This window comes from Tursiops truncatus, chromosome 18 (assembly GCF_011762595.2).
Source record: "Tursiops truncatus isolate mTurTru1 chromosome 18, mTurTru1.mat.Y, whole genome shotgun sequence".
Classification (NCBI taxonomy): domain Eukaryota; kingdom Metazoa; phylum Chordata; class Mammalia; order Artiodactyla; family Delphinidae; genus Tursiops; species Tursiops truncatus.
This window is the reverse complement of record NC_047051.1, coordinates 70,935,998-70,956,754: the sequence shown is the minus strand read 5'-3', so window position 1 is coordinate 70,956,754 and position 20,757 is coordinate 70,935,998. Positions and strand designations below refer to the sequence as shown.

At 38.2% G+C, this 20,757-nt stretch overlaps 1 long non-coding RNA gene and 1 pseudogene across 1 annotated transcript; one reads left to right on the top strand and one right to left on the bottom strand.

Annotated features, from left to right (window-relative positions):
* Window positions 1-2,500: 2,500 nt before the first annotated feature.
* On the bottom strand, window positions 2,501-20,518 carry LOC141276972 (uncharacterized). Its single transcript, XR_012327459.1, has 3 exons — window positions 20,466-20,518; window positions 3,278-3,344; window positions 2,501-2,533 (listed from the first exon to the last, which is right to left on the bottom strand). It is a non-coding gene; the product is annotated as an uncharacterized lncRNA (long non-coding RNA).
* LOC101335162 (glycoprotein-N-acetylgalactosamine 3-beta-galactosyltransferase 1 pseudogene) lies at window positions 13,487-14,540 on the top strand (annotated as a pseudogene).
* Window positions 20,519-20,757: the final 239 nt, after the last annotated feature.

The following is a 20,757-nucleotide window of genomic DNA, read 5'->3' as shown; positions in this document are numbered from 1 at the left end:
GTCCCCACTGGGCCTTTCCTGGATTCCTTCTCCTCAGAATCCAAGAATCTGATAAAATAGTTGTTACGCCACTAAATGTGGTTTGTCATGAAGGCTAGATAACTGCAACGGTGGGGAGGGGAAACGAGGAGTAGATCTAAGGGGGCCCGTGGAGTAGAAGCATCTGCTCTTAGGAGAACTAAGCGTAGTGTCCGAGGGCCGAGGCCCCACGCCCAGAAGCCGTGGCACAGTTCCTCGGCATCAGGACCAGATTCCATGTCAGGTGCCCCAAGGCTTGGCTAAATTAAATGACATCTCAGTAAGTGTCGTCAGAGACAAAAGCTTGCAATGGAACGGACACCTCTTCCTGGAATGCCATGACACTAGCACAGTTTCCTAGGAACTTAGAGAAACCACGGAAGAATGAAAGGAAATTGTGACATGGGAAGAATCATGAATTGGCCAAGCTTCATCCTCAAACACCCAACATTTAAATCACGTATCTGAATCGGGATGATTTAGATTTCCTCTGCCACTTCTGGATTATTTTAAATTTAGTCAAAGAGAAATCAAGTCCCATTTTACCTATCTTGAATATTAACTTTATAAAATGTCCAAAGTGATGGCTAACTATTTCTTCAGACATGCTTGTAGAAACGGACATTGCTCTGAGCAGATGATATATATATTATCACATATCCCTTTGCAAAGTTTTAAATTTCAACTGGAAACTTGTGAAAGTTGGCAGATTGAAACCAAACCTTCATGTCATCATGGAGTTACTTTGAACAGAAATTACCAGCTCTTTCTGATTTCACTTTTTTTAGTTTAGTTTGGATTAACTGTAGTAAAATAAAAGTAACATAAAATTGATTTTTTTAACTGATTTTAACTGTACAATTCATAGTTTCTGTTTCCAGTTTCAATGATGCATTCTATCCTTTAGACGTGTCTAGAGGTCTAAAGACCTCTCTAATATAAATTTTCAAAGAGGGATCTTACGAACATTAAGTATTGTTCATAATGACATGCTCTAAGTTTCTGCCAGTGATAATTGGCCGACACCCAACTAATCAGACTCCTCTCATGAATACTTTTGGAGGCTTGTGGTACATTTTGTAAGATAAATGGCCTTAATTGAGATGCATCTGTGGCCTCATTCCAGAATGGAGTTAACTGGCCTGAATGGGAGATGAATCCACAGCCACATGTTCTAAGAAGCTCAATAGAACTTACACAATCAGATAATAAAATATTATCAGGGGAGCTTTCTTGACTAAAATTTATAAAACTTCACATTTGTGTAATCAAAAGTGTGGGATTTGGGGTTTCGGTTTCTGTGGCATCAGTGTTTCTCAGACTGGAGTTGTGCGACCAGTGAAAGAAAAACAAGTGGGAGACTTAACCTGATGGTGTACAAAACCATCAGCTACGTAGAAGTCTAAAGAACCTGGACCTTTGGAGGAAGCATACACATTCTGAGCAGGTATGGTAGCATTTATCGCTTTGTAGACAATACGATGGAAGTTCAGGTCAGTGGCTTATCAGAAAAATGTAGGTAAAGACTCAATATTAGCTATTCAAGTAGTTAATACACACCTTCTCTATTTTGTGATGAATGAATTATTAATGATTGCTTGAGTTCAGTTCTTAGAGAAAAGAAGAGCGAGAGATAGCAGTTCACATTTCTGTTTCCTATCCAACTTTGAAAGAATATTTGGTCAAGTTCAGGGCACTGATCACACTTTGGGTTCATTTTTAGTAAGTCTAGAAAGAAATAAACATGCATGGAGAATTCCAAATATTTCATTTTAGTAGTTTTTCGAGCCATGGATCCCTTTGACAACCCAGTGGAGCTCACAGACTTCTAAGATTTTTATACGTGTAAAATAACCAAATAGGATAACAAAGGAAAACACATTATTGAAATGTAGTTAACATATTAATAACTTCCATAATTTCAAAGTAGTGGTGAGTGTACACAGTGTTTTTTTGATATATTCAAATAACTTGAATGTAAAATGAAAGTTTTTGATTTCTATTGGTGACAAAGTTAACATCTCATCCAAGTCCATGAACCCCCCAAAGTCTATCCACAAATCCCTTAGGGTTCAGTGCAGCCGAGCTTAGGAACACCTGAGTTAAGATTAGGCTACAACTTTACGCTACCGTGGAACGAATTGCTACAGGTTTCTTATTAATGTCAAGAAAGGTTGTTTACCATAAAGTTCCAGCTAAAGTCCAAAATCAAAACAAAAGAACAGAAAGAACAAAAAGTTCTACCTGTATTCACCAGGAGTAAGCCAGCAACCATAGCCTGGCTTGGTCTCAAGAGATAAAATGTTGTATGCAGAAGACTTCAAAAGGATTTTGGAAAATGTGTCATATTAAGCTTAGGGTGATTCCATTTTTGATTAGAGTTAAACACAAGTGAAGAAAATGTGTAGACATATCAGGACAGCAAGATACCATCTGTGTTTAATCATATATTCTTTTTCTACTGGTCCTCCAAGTGAAGTTTCTTCTCTGGTTAATTTTCTGTGTAAGTTTAGCTCTGCCAATTACAGAGGAAAGGGCAAGTTACTTAAACATTCAGCTCCTCGGTTTTCTCTTGTGTAAAATAAATGGGTTAAGCGAAATGATCCTTTCGGTGGACTTTAGTGGAAAGAGAATGTTTTGAAGAAGTTAAACATTAGTTAAAATGCCTACTGTAATATTATTGAATAAAATTTGATTTAAGAGAGTTGAGACCTGGGACTCAGGTTAAGACTGAGGGGCTGAGACGTCGCCCTCCAAAGTAGGGTGTGCAGGTTTGATCCCTGGTCAGGGAGCTAAGATCCCACATGCCAAAAACCAAAACCATAAACATAAAACAAAAGCAATATTGTAGCAAATTCAATAAAGGCGTTAAAAATGGGCCACATCAGAAAAAAAAATTCTTTAAAAGAAAAAAGAAAGAAAATTGAGACCTGGCTCATTATAGAGCTATGAGGATCAAATAAGATAACATAATATTTCTATAAGGCACATTGAAAGCACTAAATAAGGTGACTTCATGCCCAGACTCTAATACACTTGAAGCAGAAATGCCTGTCCCATGTATATGAAATCCCAATTATTGCTTTCAAATGAACGCTTGTTATTGAAAGTACTATGCACATTGGGCTACAAAATGTTTGCATGTTACAGAAAAGTAAAACTACCAATATCTCTCTAAATTGCTTACTTCAGAAATGCTGCAGTATATAATCATTGCACCCTCACCCCTGCCTCAGTCCTGCCCAGTGGTGATCCTCACCTCAGCACATCTGTAAGCCACCTGTGGTCCCTTCCAGAGCACAGCAGTTGGGCCTCTTGTCTCATACCTACAAAATAATTCGATAAGGGTGACTTGTCAGACTAATAGGATAGAGCACATCACTTTCAGCTTTTTAAAGCAGGTTCCTGCCAGTTAAAACTATTATTTGAAAACATCTACACTGGGGTCCCAAGCAAGAGAATTCCTCCAAATTCCAACTTATTTCCATGGTAAGGCAATAGGGATAAAGAGTGTGACACAAACAAGAGACATTCTAGGCTAGAAGCTAAAACTCAGAGTGCTCGGATGGTAGAGGGTAGATGTGAGGGGATTTTAAGGTCTAGGTTAATTTGAACTTGCTGTTATCTCCCTGCGTGCGGTACACAGAATGATGCGTCTCCCACCCCTCAAGACATCCAAGTACTGATCCCTGGGATCTGTGAATATGTTACCTTACATGGCAAGAGGGGTTTTGCAGAGGTGATTAAATTAGAGGTGTATCTTGAGATGGACAGATTATCCTGGATTATCCAAGAGCCTCAATGTGATCACAGAAGTCCTTTTATAAGAGGGAGGCTGGAAGGTGAGTCACAGATGGACATGTGACAAAGGGAACAGAGGTGTTGGGGGAAGAGAGAGAGAGATTGAGATTTGAAGATGCTATGCTACCGCTTAAGTTGGAGGAGAGGCCAAGAGACAAGGGATACAGGTGGCCTACAGAAGCTGGAAAAGGCAAGGAAGCCAGTTCTCCCCTAGAGCCTCCAGAGGGAACATGACTCTGCTGACTCCTTGGTTTTAGGGTGTCTACCTACAAACTGAATATGTGTTGATTTAACCCGCTTGATTTGTTGTAATTTTTTTCAGTACTATAGGAAACTAATACGTCAACTATCTATTTTTTTTACATCCAATTTTTACACGTTTTCCTCCCTCTGCTTGCCGTATGAGCCATAGTATTGAACCAAGTAAATACATATTGAATCACCATGTGTAGACGTACAGTTCTCACACAGAACTCTAACCTCCCACCTTCACAAAGACCCTTGGGAAGAGAGTTGAGGACTTGTATTTTTTCCAGTACTTTATTAGGCATTTACACTAAAATGTTATGAAATATCAGCAAAACCTTAAAAATCACTAAATATCTCATGTTTAAAACTCTTCCTACATGATACTGATAGTTTGTTTTAATAAAATGCACTACTCATCACATTCGCTTTGGAATATCAATGATTTCTTAATAGTTGCTATATGATCTTTTCTGGTTACTGCTATATCTAGATTTTAAAATGGCACAAGGAGAACAGACATGAAAAGAGAGATACTCTGATAATGTGCAGGACGTATGTATGTGTGTGTGTGTGTGTAACAGACGTCACACTGCCTACCTCAAGACCCTTGGCTTTTCTAATTCTGGGACTTTGAAAACTAACTACTTCCTCTGTACCACAGTTTTCTTGAAATTAGAGTTACTAATACTACTTCATAAGATTAGTGGAAATAATAAAATAAATTAAATTAAACATACATAAAATGCTAAGAACAGTACTTAGCACATAGTATTCACTCTGAAAACATTAGTTATTACTGTTATTATTATGATCACCACTATTATTCCCGCTAAACTACATTAAGTGTCCAAGAAAAAGCTCTTTCATTACCCCGGTAGTTGTTGAGACACTGCAATGGCCATTGGTGTCCACCTGTCCTGCTGTATTGGGTCGATGGCCTGCCTGGTGCCCCACCTGGCCACTTACAGCCCTGTTGATTACACCAATGCCACACACTGCCCACTAGAGCAAATTGTTCGGCCATTTCAATAGTTTTGTTTCAACAATGCAGGATATGAAAAATATTTTTCCAGAAAAGTGAGTTGTTTGGATGCTTTTGGGATTCCCTTGGCAAAATTAAGATCACATTTAGGCTTCTGAGTTGGATGGTGAGAATCTGAAACCAACGAAAGGATGAGGCCCTTTACATCAGGTTCTATCCATTGACCTCTATATTCAATCTAAGAAGAAGTTCACTTATTGGAGCCAAGCATTCATCATGTCATAACTGTGTTGAATAGATATTTTTCTCCCTTAGAAACGAAAATCTCAATGTCATGCTAACATTGTGATTTCTGAATAGGGTGGGTAAATATCCAGTAACCAGGGCAATAGATAACAATTTCCAGGATAAGAATGTGGAATGTTCATTAAGAAGCCACTTCCGATTCTATCAGAAATGGCAATCAATTGTTTCTTGAACGATCCCCTAAGCTTCTACAGTCTTGACATAGAATCAATAAGACATCACCTGGCAATTACAAAGTATGCTGCAAGTATATAATTAGCTAAACAATTTAGTAGCCAAATATAATCCACTCAAGTACTTGCCTCTTTATAGCCTTTGAACACAACGGTGGACCACTATAACCTCGCATTTCTCCAGATTCATGGCATCCGTTTAATACATCTCCTCATTTGAATATTATTTTGTCATCTAATGACACTTTTTAATTTACTTTTCTTTTTCAAAATTATATGTCTTTTCTCCCATCTAGAGTATACAGTTTTAACTGCACATATCAACTCTGCACATGTTAGGTACTAGCTCCCCAGACATTTATTTTTATCAGATTGCTTTAATGTATTATTGAGTCTATGTTAGCAGGCTTAATTTTCATATGTTCTAGTTAATTTCCTACACAGTACAAGCCAGAATACAATGTATCCGTTCCATAAGAGGCAGAAGGAGAGACAAGATATATCATGATGAAACTAATATCTGTTCCTCAATAATTGTAGCCTGAAGCGTCGACTTTCTTGTCAACCAGATATTAGCAGCGTTCTCACAAGGTACAGAATATTTGGTTGACTTAATTCTTTCACTCATTCAATAAACATTTCCAGAAGATCTCAAACATCTGACACTGTTTCAGTTGTTGGCAATATAAATAACTATTCTATTTGCCATATTTTATAAAGGGGAAAATGGAAAAGTGATTTTAACATAGACACGTTTCTTTTTAGTGGTCTATTACTGCATCAGCACAGAATCAGTTTTAAGAAGGGAATTTAGAAATGATCCAATTGTTTTCCTATCTTTGACAGGCCTTATAAAATTTTTCTCTATATCTCTGCATTTGTAATGAGGGGAAAAATAAAGATGGGGCTTTTGTTCAGATTCTGGGCTGCTACACGCACATCTGGGGAAACATTTTTAGAGGTAGGGAAGCCACTGATGGAGGAAGAAGTGAAAAGTGAAGAGCCATTCCTTGGTGTCGTGTGGGTGTGGTGCAGAGTGGACTCCTGCAGGAATGGGTGTGAAGAAAGTCGCATGCTGTATAGGTGACACCTATCTTTTCTGATCATTCTTGTTAACAGAAGGTTAGACTACGGTTGTCAATTGCACCCTTTGATAAAACTGGAAAGGGTTCTTCAAGCCAGGACTGAGGTCTTAAAACAGCAACAAAAGCTTTCCTTGGGAATGACTAAAACATGATATTAGAACTACATGCAGTTTATTAAATGATTAACAGAATCAGAATTATTTATACATCAAAACACAGGTAACATATAAAGCGATTCTGATTCATCTTTGGTCCTTCTCACTTGGAAATGGATGCAGTTCTTAGTGTATCATGACCAGCCAGTATGCGATCCGCTCCTTCACACACCCTGCTTTCTTTTATTTTCTCATACTCTCTTGTGTGCACACCGTCCATATCCCAAATTGTTAGCTTTATAAAGATTGATATCAATACAAACTGCAGAGGGCTCGATTTATACTATCTGCTAAGGTTCAAAGTTCAAAAAGGATGAGCCTATTTTTCAGTTTTTTACATAAGGCTAGCTAAGCCTGTTACTACTAGCTACTGCACTGGTCTGTGCGATACAATGACATAGGAGCATGTATGCTCCTTCGATAGGCTTCCTATGAATTCATGGCACAGTTGCCTGCTTCTTTAACTGAGAAATGTACCACTGTCATAGCTCCCTAAGTTTTGTTTCCTCGACTGAAATCTGATTTGGGCTGGGGCAGTAAGAGAGATTTTATAGTTCACTTGAGTTTGGGGTCTGAAGAAAACGAGTGCCAGGTTTACATCCTGATCAAGTCATCCCACAGCATCTTTGACGCTATGATACTTTCTGGATCCTAGCAGCAAATATCTCTCCTGGCTACTGCAGGCAAAGTGTCTAGGAGTCTTCTCTTTAACTGTTTCATTCTCACTTGTCTCTGGTATTTAATACTAAGCATTTACCATTATGTCTTAAATAAAAGAGTGATGGATGAATATACCAGTTATTTAAAAAATAAATGCATGAATTAAATAGATTATTTCAAGAAGATAAAGTATGAAACATTATTACTATGCAAATAAATATGCTATTCCTCTTTTTATCAAAAGAAAACTGTTCTTTGCTACATAAATATTGAGATGCATAGATAGACAAACATATAGGCATAGTAGATATCTCATTTTATCTTCCCCTTAAACCTAATTGATTATTTTGATTTGCAAACAAAATTTTAAAAATTCTATCAGGTGTACATAAGACTGAGACCTTTTAAATAAAAAGGGGCATTTTTCTCATTGCTGCTTGAACAGAAACTGAACAATAGATTCTACTAAGGCTAACTGACATCAGTTCTATTATCACTTTAATTCAATTTTCATTAAGCGCCATGGTGCTAAGCCTTGTGTTACACCAACCACTCATTACCACAGGAAGACTTGTTATATTATATTAAATGAAATACAGGATTTGTTCAAAATAGAATGATAGATACTATCTGGGAGTTAATATGTAATACATTATCCAACAGGTTTAGAAGACAAAAATTTTTTGAATGTGCAAATCCTTAGTGATGTAAATATAAATTTAGACTAATAGTAATTTTTTTCAATAAAAACCTTCAAAAATTTTATGTTTAACTAACAGCAATTAAAAGAGATTGATTTGTTTTCTGCTTCTGTAGAATTCATTCAGAGCATAGTTCAGGATGCTATCTTCCTCTAAGAATTGTGTTTTTGTGTTACTAATTCCTTTAGAGAGTTCACTAACTTTAGACAAATGCTGTATACTGTGTAAACGGCCTTTTATGTCTCAAAACTGTCTATTTTCTGAACACACTGAAAAGGCTACTTCCCCTTCTCATGTATCATGGTAAAGTCTGTAAGACAACAGTAACGAGGTCAAAAGGACCTTAAAGCAGCAGGATACTTCAATTAATAAGACAAGATAAATATTTGAGCAGCTTTAAAGGTTCACTTCTCATAAAGATTTAGATAACCATCATATGTTATATAATGACTTCATTTTCATAATCATCTGAAATTCCCTTCAAATTAAATATATATATTACATGTAGATATTTTTTTATTTGACATATCCTCCCAATGAAACAATTACTTCGGTGAATTTAATGGCCCTTCTCCTAAGTGATAGAGCTGTACAATGTTCACCATCCTGCTATTAAAATATTCTAATTAAATCAGTCACCCTGGTCCCATCTGTTATATACGGATCTCATGTGGAGAAGCTGCTGGAATCTCTCCAGGGCAGTGAATGTACTTCGTTCCTTTCACGGCTCATTGGATGTCACGTGCACGAGGACCTTGTTCTTGGTTTGAAGTTATAACTAAGGCTCCGGATAGACAATAAACCACAGTGAATGCTATGAAGATTAAATCAGCTCTTTTTTCGTACTCTCAGAATGCTTGCAAAGTAAAAACAGTTGTGGCCCATGACAATATTTAGCAATCTACTCTTAATCGTGTTCTAGGCATGTGCAGAAACGCTGGACATTCTCCCCAGTCCTAAGCATGAGGTGATGGTCCCAGGAACCCATGTCTGTAGGAACATTGGAGACCTGGGGAGTCCACCCCAAGGCTGGACCTGACCAGGATACCAAAGTCAAAGTCAGGGCTGAAGCTTGATTTATAAGTGCAGACCTCTGTTCTCCCAAAGATCATGGCACATTCGATAACCATTTTCCAACAAACGTACTGGTTTTCAAATTTTACTTTCTTGGGCATGAACAATGGTTTGATGGGGGTTGGGAGGTGGGGTTTAATTCATACAACTTCACGTGTATAACCTTCTTGTTAAAAGATGATAATAACTAAGGCCTTGATATGTTAATCAGGGGAAATTTGTTGACAACATGTAAGATTTCGTAAATGAGAGACGAGAAAACTGCGTTGTTCTCTGCATTTGTCACTGCTGTTTTTCAGCTCTAACTATTTGATTCATGAGTTGTCAGATGACTTTCACAAGGAAAAAAATCTTAGTTTTAATGCCATGTTTTAATAATTAAGTGTGTTAGTCTAGCTGAAACTACTGTTCCCTGAAATGCACAGCTACACACTATTAATTGTGACGATGCTTCATTATAGAGATGGCAAATCTGTTTATATCTCAGATCCTTTTTGGCATTAAGAAGGCCATGAAGTGTAAACAAATAAATACATGCGTTATTTATCCAAGCAGCTAACTGTACAGCTTATCTATACATATATACATACACACACACAAATGGGCATGTACTTTTTTTCTCCCTTTTCCTATTCCTTCTTCAATATTTCAAATAGTAAATATTTTCAAATGTGATTTATATGAAAGCTATTCATGCATATAAAGAATTAAGTAGTTCCACCAGCTCTAGAAATAAAATGCAGCCCTTTTAACAGGAAACCACTTAGCTCTTGAATCTGGTTCGTTGAGAATTCACCTCTTTTTATACAAATTGCATGTGCGTTAGTATCTATTAACCTTCTGCTATGGTTCTTTTCTACTTAGCTCTGTTTTCTCTCCTTGCCTTCTCTCACACACATGGACCTTCCTCTTCAACGTTTTCTCCTGATGAGCTTAGAGTCTACTGTGGGTCTGATCAGTACTCAGTGCTGGTGTCTCTATTACTCTACATTCTACCCAAAACTCAGGTCAAGGTGACTTGGCCCACTCACTTTCCCACGCCCATGCAACCACCATTTCAAATGTTCCCCTGCTCCAAGCTTCTAACATCTTCTCCCCACCTTGCTTCTATTTTCCTGAGAAAATTGGCGCAAGTAGGAGAGAGGCCTTCCCCCAGCTCTCAGATATGACACATCGACCCCACGTCTGCCATGCCTCCACCTCGTCTCCTGTAAAGACAGATGTGCCACCTGGGCTCCTGGTACTTCCTGCTTTCCTCCTGCTGACACATCCTTCTGGCCCACACTTGGCATTTGCTGTAGCTCTTCTCCCTTCCCTGCATTTCTACTGAATCAGTATTAGCATCAAACACTTTTTCTATCATTTTCAAAAAGAAAAATCCCTCTCTTAATACATTTAGCATCCGTTCCCACATTTCTTCTGCAATTCTCTACTCCTCCCCCCTTCCCTCCCCCCCAACCCACCATTAAGGCAAATCTACACCAAGTATTGTCTGAACAGACTCACTCTCTTCAACTGAACTCTTCACGTTTTCTCCTGAACCCTCCTCAATCAGGACTGCATTCTCACCCTGCTTGCAAGCCATTAACAAGAAGACTAATTCCTGTTCTCCATCTGACTTGAATATCAACATTTGACATAATTGCACCCTGAAACATTTTCTTCGCTTGGATTCCAGGAAACACCTGGTGTTCTAGCCTTTTTTTTCTCAGTCTGCTTTCATGAACTTGACTCCTCTCTCTGACCTCTAAATGCTGGTAAGCCCAGGGCTGTCTTCTATTCGCACTCAAACCCCTCATGATGTCACCTCATCGCATGCTTCCCGTTTATATCTACTGTCTGAGTTCTTCCTCTGAATCCCAGAGTGTTAGATTCAACTGCCTGTTGAACGTTTCTTCCCGGATGTCTAATCTACATTTCGAGCTCACCATGTTGAAAACAACACCCTCACCCCCACCCCCACTCAAAAAAAAAGAGAAAAGAAAGGAAAGAAAAACCAACTCTGTTTCTACCACTAGTAAAAATTTTGTCGTAGGGTTACCTTGCTTTCAATCTAGCAGCAAATCCTATTAGCTTTACCTCCAAATTATATTTAAATATTAAATTTAAATACAGGTTCCCACCACTCTCTTCACCTTTGCTGCTACCACCCAGGTCAAAACCCCTTCCTTTCCTCATCTCTACCTTATCACAAGTGCTACAAATGGATAGGTTTGCTCTGTCTTTGCCTTCTTTTCTGTTGTTCTCGGATTGATCAAGTTAAACTAACAGACGATGTCATTTCTCTACTCAAAACACAGCAGTCGTTTCCCATCTACCCCAGTAAAAGCCTGAGCCATCACTGATGCCTATCAATTACTGAAAGATTTGACTCTTTCCTCTCTGTGTTCAACTTTGAACATGGTCTTCCTTGCACATGGCACTCAGGGAACACTGGCTGACTGTTCCCAGGACCTAGGAGGCACGTACCCTCCAGTCAGTACACAGGGCACTTAGAAAGCCATTCTAATCTAGACTCATGCCCTTTCTCTTTAGCAAGTTTCCATGAATTATCTAATTCATGGTGCTCTCATGTCTGTTCTCTCTGTTACTCTTTGTGAATTTCTAGAACTTAAATTAGAATAATTTTTATTTTAATATTTACTCGTGTTTTCCATCTTTGTCTTTCTGCCCTACTTACTGGAGATTTTTTTTTTCAACTTTATCTTCCAAAACTTCTACTGAGTTTTACTTCTGCTCTCTTGAGTTAATTTCCCCAAGATATTTAGTGTGTGTGTGTGTGTGTGTGTGTGTGTGTGTGTGTGTGTGATGTATGAATGTGTGTGTGTAGCTTTCAGATTGCTCTTTTTTTCTAGTATATTTTTCTTACTTCAAGCTTTCAATATATTTTCTTATCTGTCTGAGGATATCCAGGGTAGTGTTTTAGTATTTTTGAAGTTTTCTACTCCCTGGTGAGTCCCTATTTCCTCTAAATTCTTCCTCGATTTCTCTCTTTTTCTTTCTTTCTTTTTCTTTCTTTCTCTCTTTCTTCCTTCCTTTCTCTCTCTCTCTCTCTTTCTTTCTTTCTTTTTTCTTTCTTTGTTTTGTTTTCCCTTTACTTCAAACCTCTTGTTTGAGAGACTCTGGTTGACTCCGTTGATTCTGCTCCTTGTAAGGAGGCAAAGTAAGAAGCTGTTTAGAGGTTCCAAGTGTATGTCCCCTACCATCTTCTCCAAGTGGTGATTCAGCCAGGCCATTTGATGGGGAACTGACAATCAGTATCCTCAGGAGTCTTCTCTTAGAGTCGTTTTCTTTTGCAAAAAACATTCCTCTGATATCCTGCATGGAGGATAAGTGTCTGGGAGTTCAGTGGGAGAAGAGATTTAGGACATCAGAATGTTTCCTTCACAACTTTAGTTTTATTTCTCCCCTTTCGATCTCATTCTACATAATCACCCTTCTCTCTTACCTGTGGAGTGACCAGCTAATACTAGTAGTCTTGGAAATTCGAAAACCTGCTGGAAATGTTTCATTCTATCTCATTTTGGCTCTCAACCCACTGCCACTCCACTCCCCACCTCCACCCCCAACAGTATTTTGTCATCTTGGGTCTATTAAGAAAACTTTTCACTATTTGCCTTACATCTTCGAAAACGGTGTTACTCTTTTCTCTTCTAACATTTTTTTTTCTTAATCATTCTGTTTATTTCTTTAAAAATATCTCTTCACTGTAGCTTTCGAGCAGTTTCAAGAGGGAGCAAAAAAAGAGAGGTATGTATTCATCCTCTGTTCCAAATGCACTATACATCCAAGGAACATGTTACCAGAATCGGTGTCGAGATTTCTCATTAGAGTCCCTACCCGGGGCGGCTGCTCTGTGGCCTGGCTGGGCGCGATGGGCACGGGGTGGGGAGCTCACTGCGAGGATGCTGGGGAGGGAGCTCTGTGGACCACGCACCTGTCCATCCGAGCGCGTGGATGGCGAAGCCCTTGGAGAGTTGCTGCTGAAGCTGAAACAGGCCACAAGTGACCAGGCATCCCTGAGTCAACCTCCACCTCCTTCTCCGTTGCCAGGAGGAGTGACACTGGGAGGGCAATGTCGCCCCCAGAGGGCAAGATAGGGCCCTGTGCTGTCAGTTTCCAGGGAGCAGGTGAACCGAGTGCTTCCAGCCTCCTGCCCGTCTCCTGCGCCCGCTTTTCAGGAGGGGGCCCTATCCGGAGGAGATGGGATAAAGGATAAGCACGGTGTATTTTCATGGTCCCTTGACTTCCTTTGCAGATTTTAGGAGACACGCCTTTGGGAATGGCCTCCAGGTCTTGGCTAAGTGTCTTCTCCTTCCTCTGTGGGTCAGCAGTCAGCTTTCCCTTATATTCTCAGCTATTTAATATTATTTCGGGAGAGTGGGGTGACCCACAGCCTACTCTTCACAATGAGCTTCATGATAAGGGGCGCAAGCATCTAGAAAGAGAGATGGGCTTTAACACAGGTGCCAGCTGGCGTAGAGGTGAGAACGCAGACAGAGCTGAACAACTCTTGTTGGAGGGTTAAAAATCTTTGCTGGGTTATGATGACCTGGCTTCAAAAATCTAAAGAAAAGAACCAAACATGTCAAATCTACTTGGGCCCGGCATTGGACTAAAGTGTTGTTCATGAGTTCAGACGGAAATAAAGACTTCCTTACTGTGGGATTAAACACCAAAGAAGGCAGGGACCAATTCTACTGGGAAAAAATGAAAGCTTCTCAGTGCATTCCTGAGCTTTGTCTGGAAGATACTGATTGGTTCTTGACATCAGGTGACGATGCTTGTGTCATACAAGAGAACCTGAGATGGCTTTTGGCAGACTAACCCTGAAGAACCCATACACTTAGGGAGGAGACTTAAGCCCTATATAAGGTAGGGCTACATGAGTGAAGAAGCAGGAGATGTACCAAGCAAAGGAGTGTTGAAATGTGTTGATGCAGCCAAGACAGACAGATGTACACACAGTTCTTCCATGGCAGACAGCCCTGGGGAGACACATGGAAATCACGAATGTAGAAGCAGGGATTCTAAAGACCCCATTGGAAAAGAAATTTTCCATCTTTCTGGACCAGACCACCACTGAAAGTTTATCTAACCAGAAACTTTTGGTGCTGGGGCTATACCTATTATCCTCCTGTAGAGGGTCCTGTTTGCTGTTTTGAACTTGCAGTTTATCTTCACTATGTTGACTCCACAGCAGTGTATGTGTTAGAATACCTTGTTTATCATCTTCATCCACATGGTTGTGTTTACAGACAGCGATCTAGCTTGCCTGCGATTAGACTAAAGGAAACAGTGAGGCATACAAACATGAAGATCCAAAGGAAAAATGATAAAACTCTAGGAGGAAAAACATGAGTGAATGGAGACATAAAGTGTCTAACATTACACTGAATAAAGTCTTCTGCGTTTCTGTTGTAGAATCGTGGAACCTCAGTGAGCACTTCTTCTAAGTGAACATTCCATGGTATAGTATCATAAATCTTTCTTATGTATGACTGTCGACTGAAGCTTTAAATACACTGTGCAGTATGTTAAAACGGGCTTTGGCCACATTGAGGAACTAGAGATTTTGTTTCCTTTTCCTGACCATGTGTATTATTGTTTAACCAAACTAGTTAAATTTGCTAAAACTTCATCACACCATTTTGTAACATATACACAATGCTAAATAAAACCTGTCCTTAAAGTATTTTAGAAGGAAATATTTTTGCTCAGTGTTATTTGTAAACTCAAGCCTTGAATCTGTAATTGCAGTGATAACTTATAATTGGTAGTATTTCTTCCAGAATAAAGAATAAAAAAGGCACTTGTTCTAAAGGTGCATTCAGGAAACCACAATTTAAAATACAAATCCTATCGGTGTTTTCCAAGATCCTACCAGAACACAGCATTACTTTTCTAATACTAAATAACAAGATCTCCATGTTGAAAAATGATTCAATTAGATAATCACTTACTAATAATAGTTATTATTATTTGTACCAAATTTCCAAGATCTGTGCTGGGGGTTGTGCAAGTCAAAAATAAGGCATGGATTTCACATTCAAGTTATTTGTTATTCCATTAATACCTATTTCCATATGACCAATATGAACAAATCGGAGAAAATCTCACTGCCAAAATGTGTGGTTCTAAATGTAAAATGAGAGGTAAGAAGAAGGAACAAGTACTGTTGTCTGGAGAATGAAGACAAGACGTTCTGTGAGGGGTGGAGGAATGGCTAAGACTTGGCGGGTAGGGTCATGTTCCAGAAGTGGCAAGATGCTTTCCAAGTCAAGCTGGCAGAATGACTTCGTAACATCTCATACAAGAACAGAGTAGGTATTTGGGAATTGATTACTGAATAAAGGGATACTGAAATGGGAATTCATTTCTGAGAGGGCTATGAAGCATGTCCAATTGAAACAAATGCTATGTGTTGTTGAACAGTGAGAAGACACAATTCTCCAGGCAGGATTTCAAATCAGACTCCAGTCCTGGTCAAAACGGTATGGAAGTTCCTTAAAAAACTAAAAATAGAGCTACCATATGATCTTGCAATCACACTACTGGGCATGTATCCAGAGAAAACCATAATTTGAAAGGATACATGCACCCCAATATTCATTGCAGCACTATTTACAATAGCCAAGACATGGAAGCAACAGAGCTGTCCATCAGCAGATGAATGGACGAAGAAGATGTGGTACATATACAATGGAATATTACTCAGCCATTAAAAAGAATAAAATAATGCCATTTGCAGCAACATGGATGGACCTAGAGGTGATCATACTAAGTGAAGTAAGTCAGACAAAGACAAATATCATGTAATATGGCTTTTATGTGGAATCTAAAATATGATACAAATGAACTTATTTACAAAACAGAAACAGACTCACAGACAGAAAACAAACTTATCATTGCCAAAGGGAAAAGGGGGAGGGATAAATTAGGAGTTTGGGATTAAAATACACACACTACTTTATATAAAAGAGATAACCAACAAGGACCTATAGCACAAGGAACTATACTCAATATCTTGTAATAACCTATAAGGGAAAAGAATCTGAAAAAGAATGTATATCTCTCTATATATAACTGAATCACTTTGCTATACACTTGAAAGTAACACACCATTGTAAATCAACGATACTTCAATAAGGTACAAAAAAACACCTTGTTTGCAACCTTGTGAGAGATTCTGGAGCAGGGGACCCAGCTAAGCTGTGTCCAGAACCCTGACCCTTTGAAACCGTGAGATATTAAAGATGTGTCATTTTATGCCACACATTACACAGCAGCAATAGATTAATAACAAAATGTGAATTTGAGATGATAGACAAAGGATAACATCAGTGTTCAGCAGAGAAAAAGATTGCACAAGTAATATCAAGTTGGTGTGTCATTCTTCTAACAGTAGAAGAATCAGAGGAAAGTTGTACATTTTGAAGCTTGTGGAACTATTTAGACTTGAAACATTGAGCCCCTAACTGTATTAAAATCCACGGGAATTAAGACATTACTGCTGCTGCTACTACGAGTCATACATTAAGGAATTTGTTCAGCGCTAGACACACTTCTAAGCACCTTATGTGTATCGATTCAGTTAAAAATGATAATTACCTTATGTGATACGTTTCTTTATCATCCCATGTTGCAGGTGGTGAATCATAATGGGGCAAAACTAATGGGTGGGAGATCCAGGCAATGTATTCCTGAAACCCATGTTCTCAGAGATAAGGTGCTCTTCAAACACTTAGGATCCAAAGAATACAGAGAGGGACACTCCACCTGAGAGCAGAGAGGGCGGCCGACTCCAGGGTTTAATTGTATCAAACAACGTGCACTGTCGATCTAAACAAAATATGTTGCAGTGTATTTGAATCTGACCCTAAAAACCCAAGGATATTATAGTGCCTTTGGTCATAAAAGGGGGGTTTGGTTACTAATTCATTAAGAAACAGTAACAACCGGATCTATTTAATACTTAAGAATTTATTTTTAGGTTGAAATCTAACTGTAGAGATGTTACAGAAGATGCTCTGAATAGAATTTATATGGCTTATGAGCAAAAATAAAATTGCATGCTCTTCCCAAATGTATGTTTTGTGCCAGAAGAGATTCCCAGATGGTTTTATGGTTTGAGATAGCGAAAGCTAGGAGGGAGAGGGAATAACTTAATAGCGTAATGGTTGCATAATTGCAACGTAACTTTTATCCTAATGACAAGTAAACCATAACGATAATAAAAGCTTTAGAAATGATGATGGGGCACTTATTCCTTCAGTGACCATATAATTAGTTTATATTATATTTGGCACAGGATACAATCTTATATTTTATCATGAACAAGCCACTGTTGTTTGTTGTAGACTTTGAAAACCTTTTGTTTATTGGACTGCACTATTCATTTATCTATTCATTTCAAAATAAGTATTGAGAACATTTTGTGTATAACACAGATTTTTAAAATAAGCATACGCACAGGACCAGATCATCTAGAAGAAAATCAGCAGTGTTATGGGCTCGTCTGCATTTGGTAAATTGAGATAGAACCCTACGTCCAGGGACTAAAATGCAAGCCATATCACCATCAATAGATGTGGGAAAGTGAGGGAATTACAGGGGTCAAGGGCAGTGAAGATTCCTAACTAGGGGGAAATGGTGATGGAATTTATAGGGAAAAAGACAATGAATTTTGTTGCATGAAACTGAGATCCTATAAGCTATACCCATATTTAAAGGTAAAAAGTGTACAAATATTCCACTAAGTAAAGAGTCAAAAAATATTCCTGATTCTTTTAAACCTCAGTTCTAGATAGAAGGGGAAAATTTTCCCTGAAAATTCAGTTACAAATCATGCCTCATGTGGTTTTGATGTATATATTCGTTAAACCTATATCTCCCCAAAATCCTCAAGAAAAGTATGTAATTTATAGTTGACTAAGATTGTTATTATCCTCAGGCATTTTCAGAAGGAAACGCAAACCTTTAAAGAAAAACAAACAAACTTCAACCTAGGCCTCAAAGAATTTGGGACTCACAGTGACAGATCGTAAAATACCCAGGGCAGCTTGGTACCATGAATGAGTACTGACACACACAACACAGAGACTTCAGGTTTTGGAGTTATCACTCACAAAATATAGAACAAGTATGTTTCATATGCTTTTAGGAAGGCAATTATGAAAACATGAGCAACATTTAAGAAATAAACCAACAGGTTTTAAAAATAATGAAAAGAATACCTGGAAATGAAAACTGCAATTGAAAAATTGCAACTCAATGGATTAGACATAGATGGAGAGATATCCTCAAAGCTATCAGAATACAGTCCAGAGAGAAAAAGACATATCAGAATACAGTCCAGAGAGAAAAAGACATGGAACAATGAAAGAAATGTTAAAAACTGTGTAGAAAATAGAAACATTTTAATATACATTTAGTTAATTTTCCAAAAGGAAAGAAGGGGAAACCGACTTTAAGAGGCACTATTCAAAGAAATAGTGTCTGAAAGTTTTCCAGCTAGTAGACAGTAAACTTCAGATCCAGGAAGCATAGAAATTACAAGCAAAAGGTAATCCACACCTAGACATTTCACACTGAAGGGAAGGGACTTTGAAGAAAAAATAAATTTAAACCATTCAGGGAGAAAACACAAGTGCGAAGAGCCGCTAGGCTGACCGTTGACTAAGTGATGGCAACAATGATAGAAAGCCAGGAAGCAGTGAGACAATAACTCATGTTCTAAGCGAAAATAGAACTTAAGTTCAAAATTCCAATCGAGAATGAAATCTTACAAGTTTTGACATCTAAAACTCAGAAGTTTTTATCACCAACATACTTTCACTAAGTAAATTGTGAAAGACACGTTTCAGGAACGAGGAAAACGATTTTAGAGTGTAGATTTGACGCATAAAAACACTGGTTAAAAGTGTGATTTAACTATATGGGTAAATATAAATGAACACTAGTTCTATGTAACTATAATAGGTGATATGTAGTTTGAGAGATTGGAATAAAGCAGAACATGGGTTGGAGAAGAATAGTTAAATCTAAGTGGTCAATTTCTCAATTAAACTAGGGGGATAAACAAGAGTTTTTAGGGAACAAGAAAGAGGGGTGTGCAGAGGAGCTCAGGGGTCAGAGGGATAGGAGATGATCAAAGAATGTCTTTGGGTTTGTAGGCTGAGGAAGGAGGAAGTAGTCCCTGAAGGCTGAATCTACCATTAAGGAAATGTAAATTCTTGGCAAAGCAATATAAACACCCAAGTCAAAGTGCCTTTACAATTGGAAGTCCATATGGTCTTTTATGTGTTACAAAAATGCATGGAGGCTAACAAGTGAAGGAAACTCTCCGCACAATCATGAAGAATAAAAGTTCTTTACATCCTGGCGCTGCCTCTACTCCCTTCTCTCATTAACATATCATTCTTAACCCGTGGTTTGCCTGGTGTCATTAAAGGTAAAAGAAGCTGTAAGCCTCATGCCACAATGCAAGGTTTTATGTTCGAATGTATTTATTTTAAGAAGGCAGAAGGGAGGAGGTTATTATTACTCAGCTTAATTTCACTTTGAAAGGAAAGCTCTAGCATCAGATGCTAATGTGTTCCCTTTCCTAAACAAGTTCCCTTTGAACAGTAAAAGCATTTCTTTGTCAAAGCCTTCTTCCATTTTTTTCCTCTCTCCATCAAAGGAGTAGAAAAAAAATAATGTTGACTTTCTTTTTAATTCATACTATATCAATTAATTATAAAAGCTTTTTACAGATAATTTTGATTTTCCCAGATATGTTTAAATCTGAAACAGTCGTGCAATTAATTCATCTTCTGTAAAGATGAGTCTGCAATGTGTATTTATAACAGGGAAGAAGACAAAGAATAATAAATAGAGTTGGCCATCTTATTTATACCTATTTGAAATTTCTCCACATTTCTGCATTCAGTCTTGTTTCTGGTAGCCTTTAGCCATAAAGACTGTAGACTTGTTTACTTCCTTCTACCTTTTTAAACTCCACCTTGTGACATAACCACTGAAACTTACTTTGTGGCCCTGATCCTGTGGGTCTAGCAATCATGCCCTCAGAGGGCTAAGAGCCTTTTTATTCTTATATATCAAGTCATCATCCTCTGTTAGATAACGCTTTCAATTCTTAAAGAGCATCGTACACTGATTTTCCTGCTCTTTACCTCTATCTTCACTAGAATAAATAATTATATTTCTTTCCCTTTTCTATATAATTTTCTAACTCATTTATCTTACATTCCTTTTACCTTCTCTGTTTCTTAACCATGTGTGCTTTCCAGGATATGGTCCTTGATCATCTGCTTCTCTCTGCCATCTCATCCCTGGATATGCTTGTCTTGTCTTAAACAATCCTCTCTGTAGTTGTGTAATGTCCAAGGTAGATTATAGGGCTCCCTGAAAAAGATAAAATTTTACACACAAATTAGGTTTGTGCTTAAGCAGTTAGCCTGGACTGTTTCTTTGAAAATTTGAAACAGTAGTTACATCATAATCTATCAAGCTTGAGCATATAATTAGGAGAAAAAATAAACATATCTG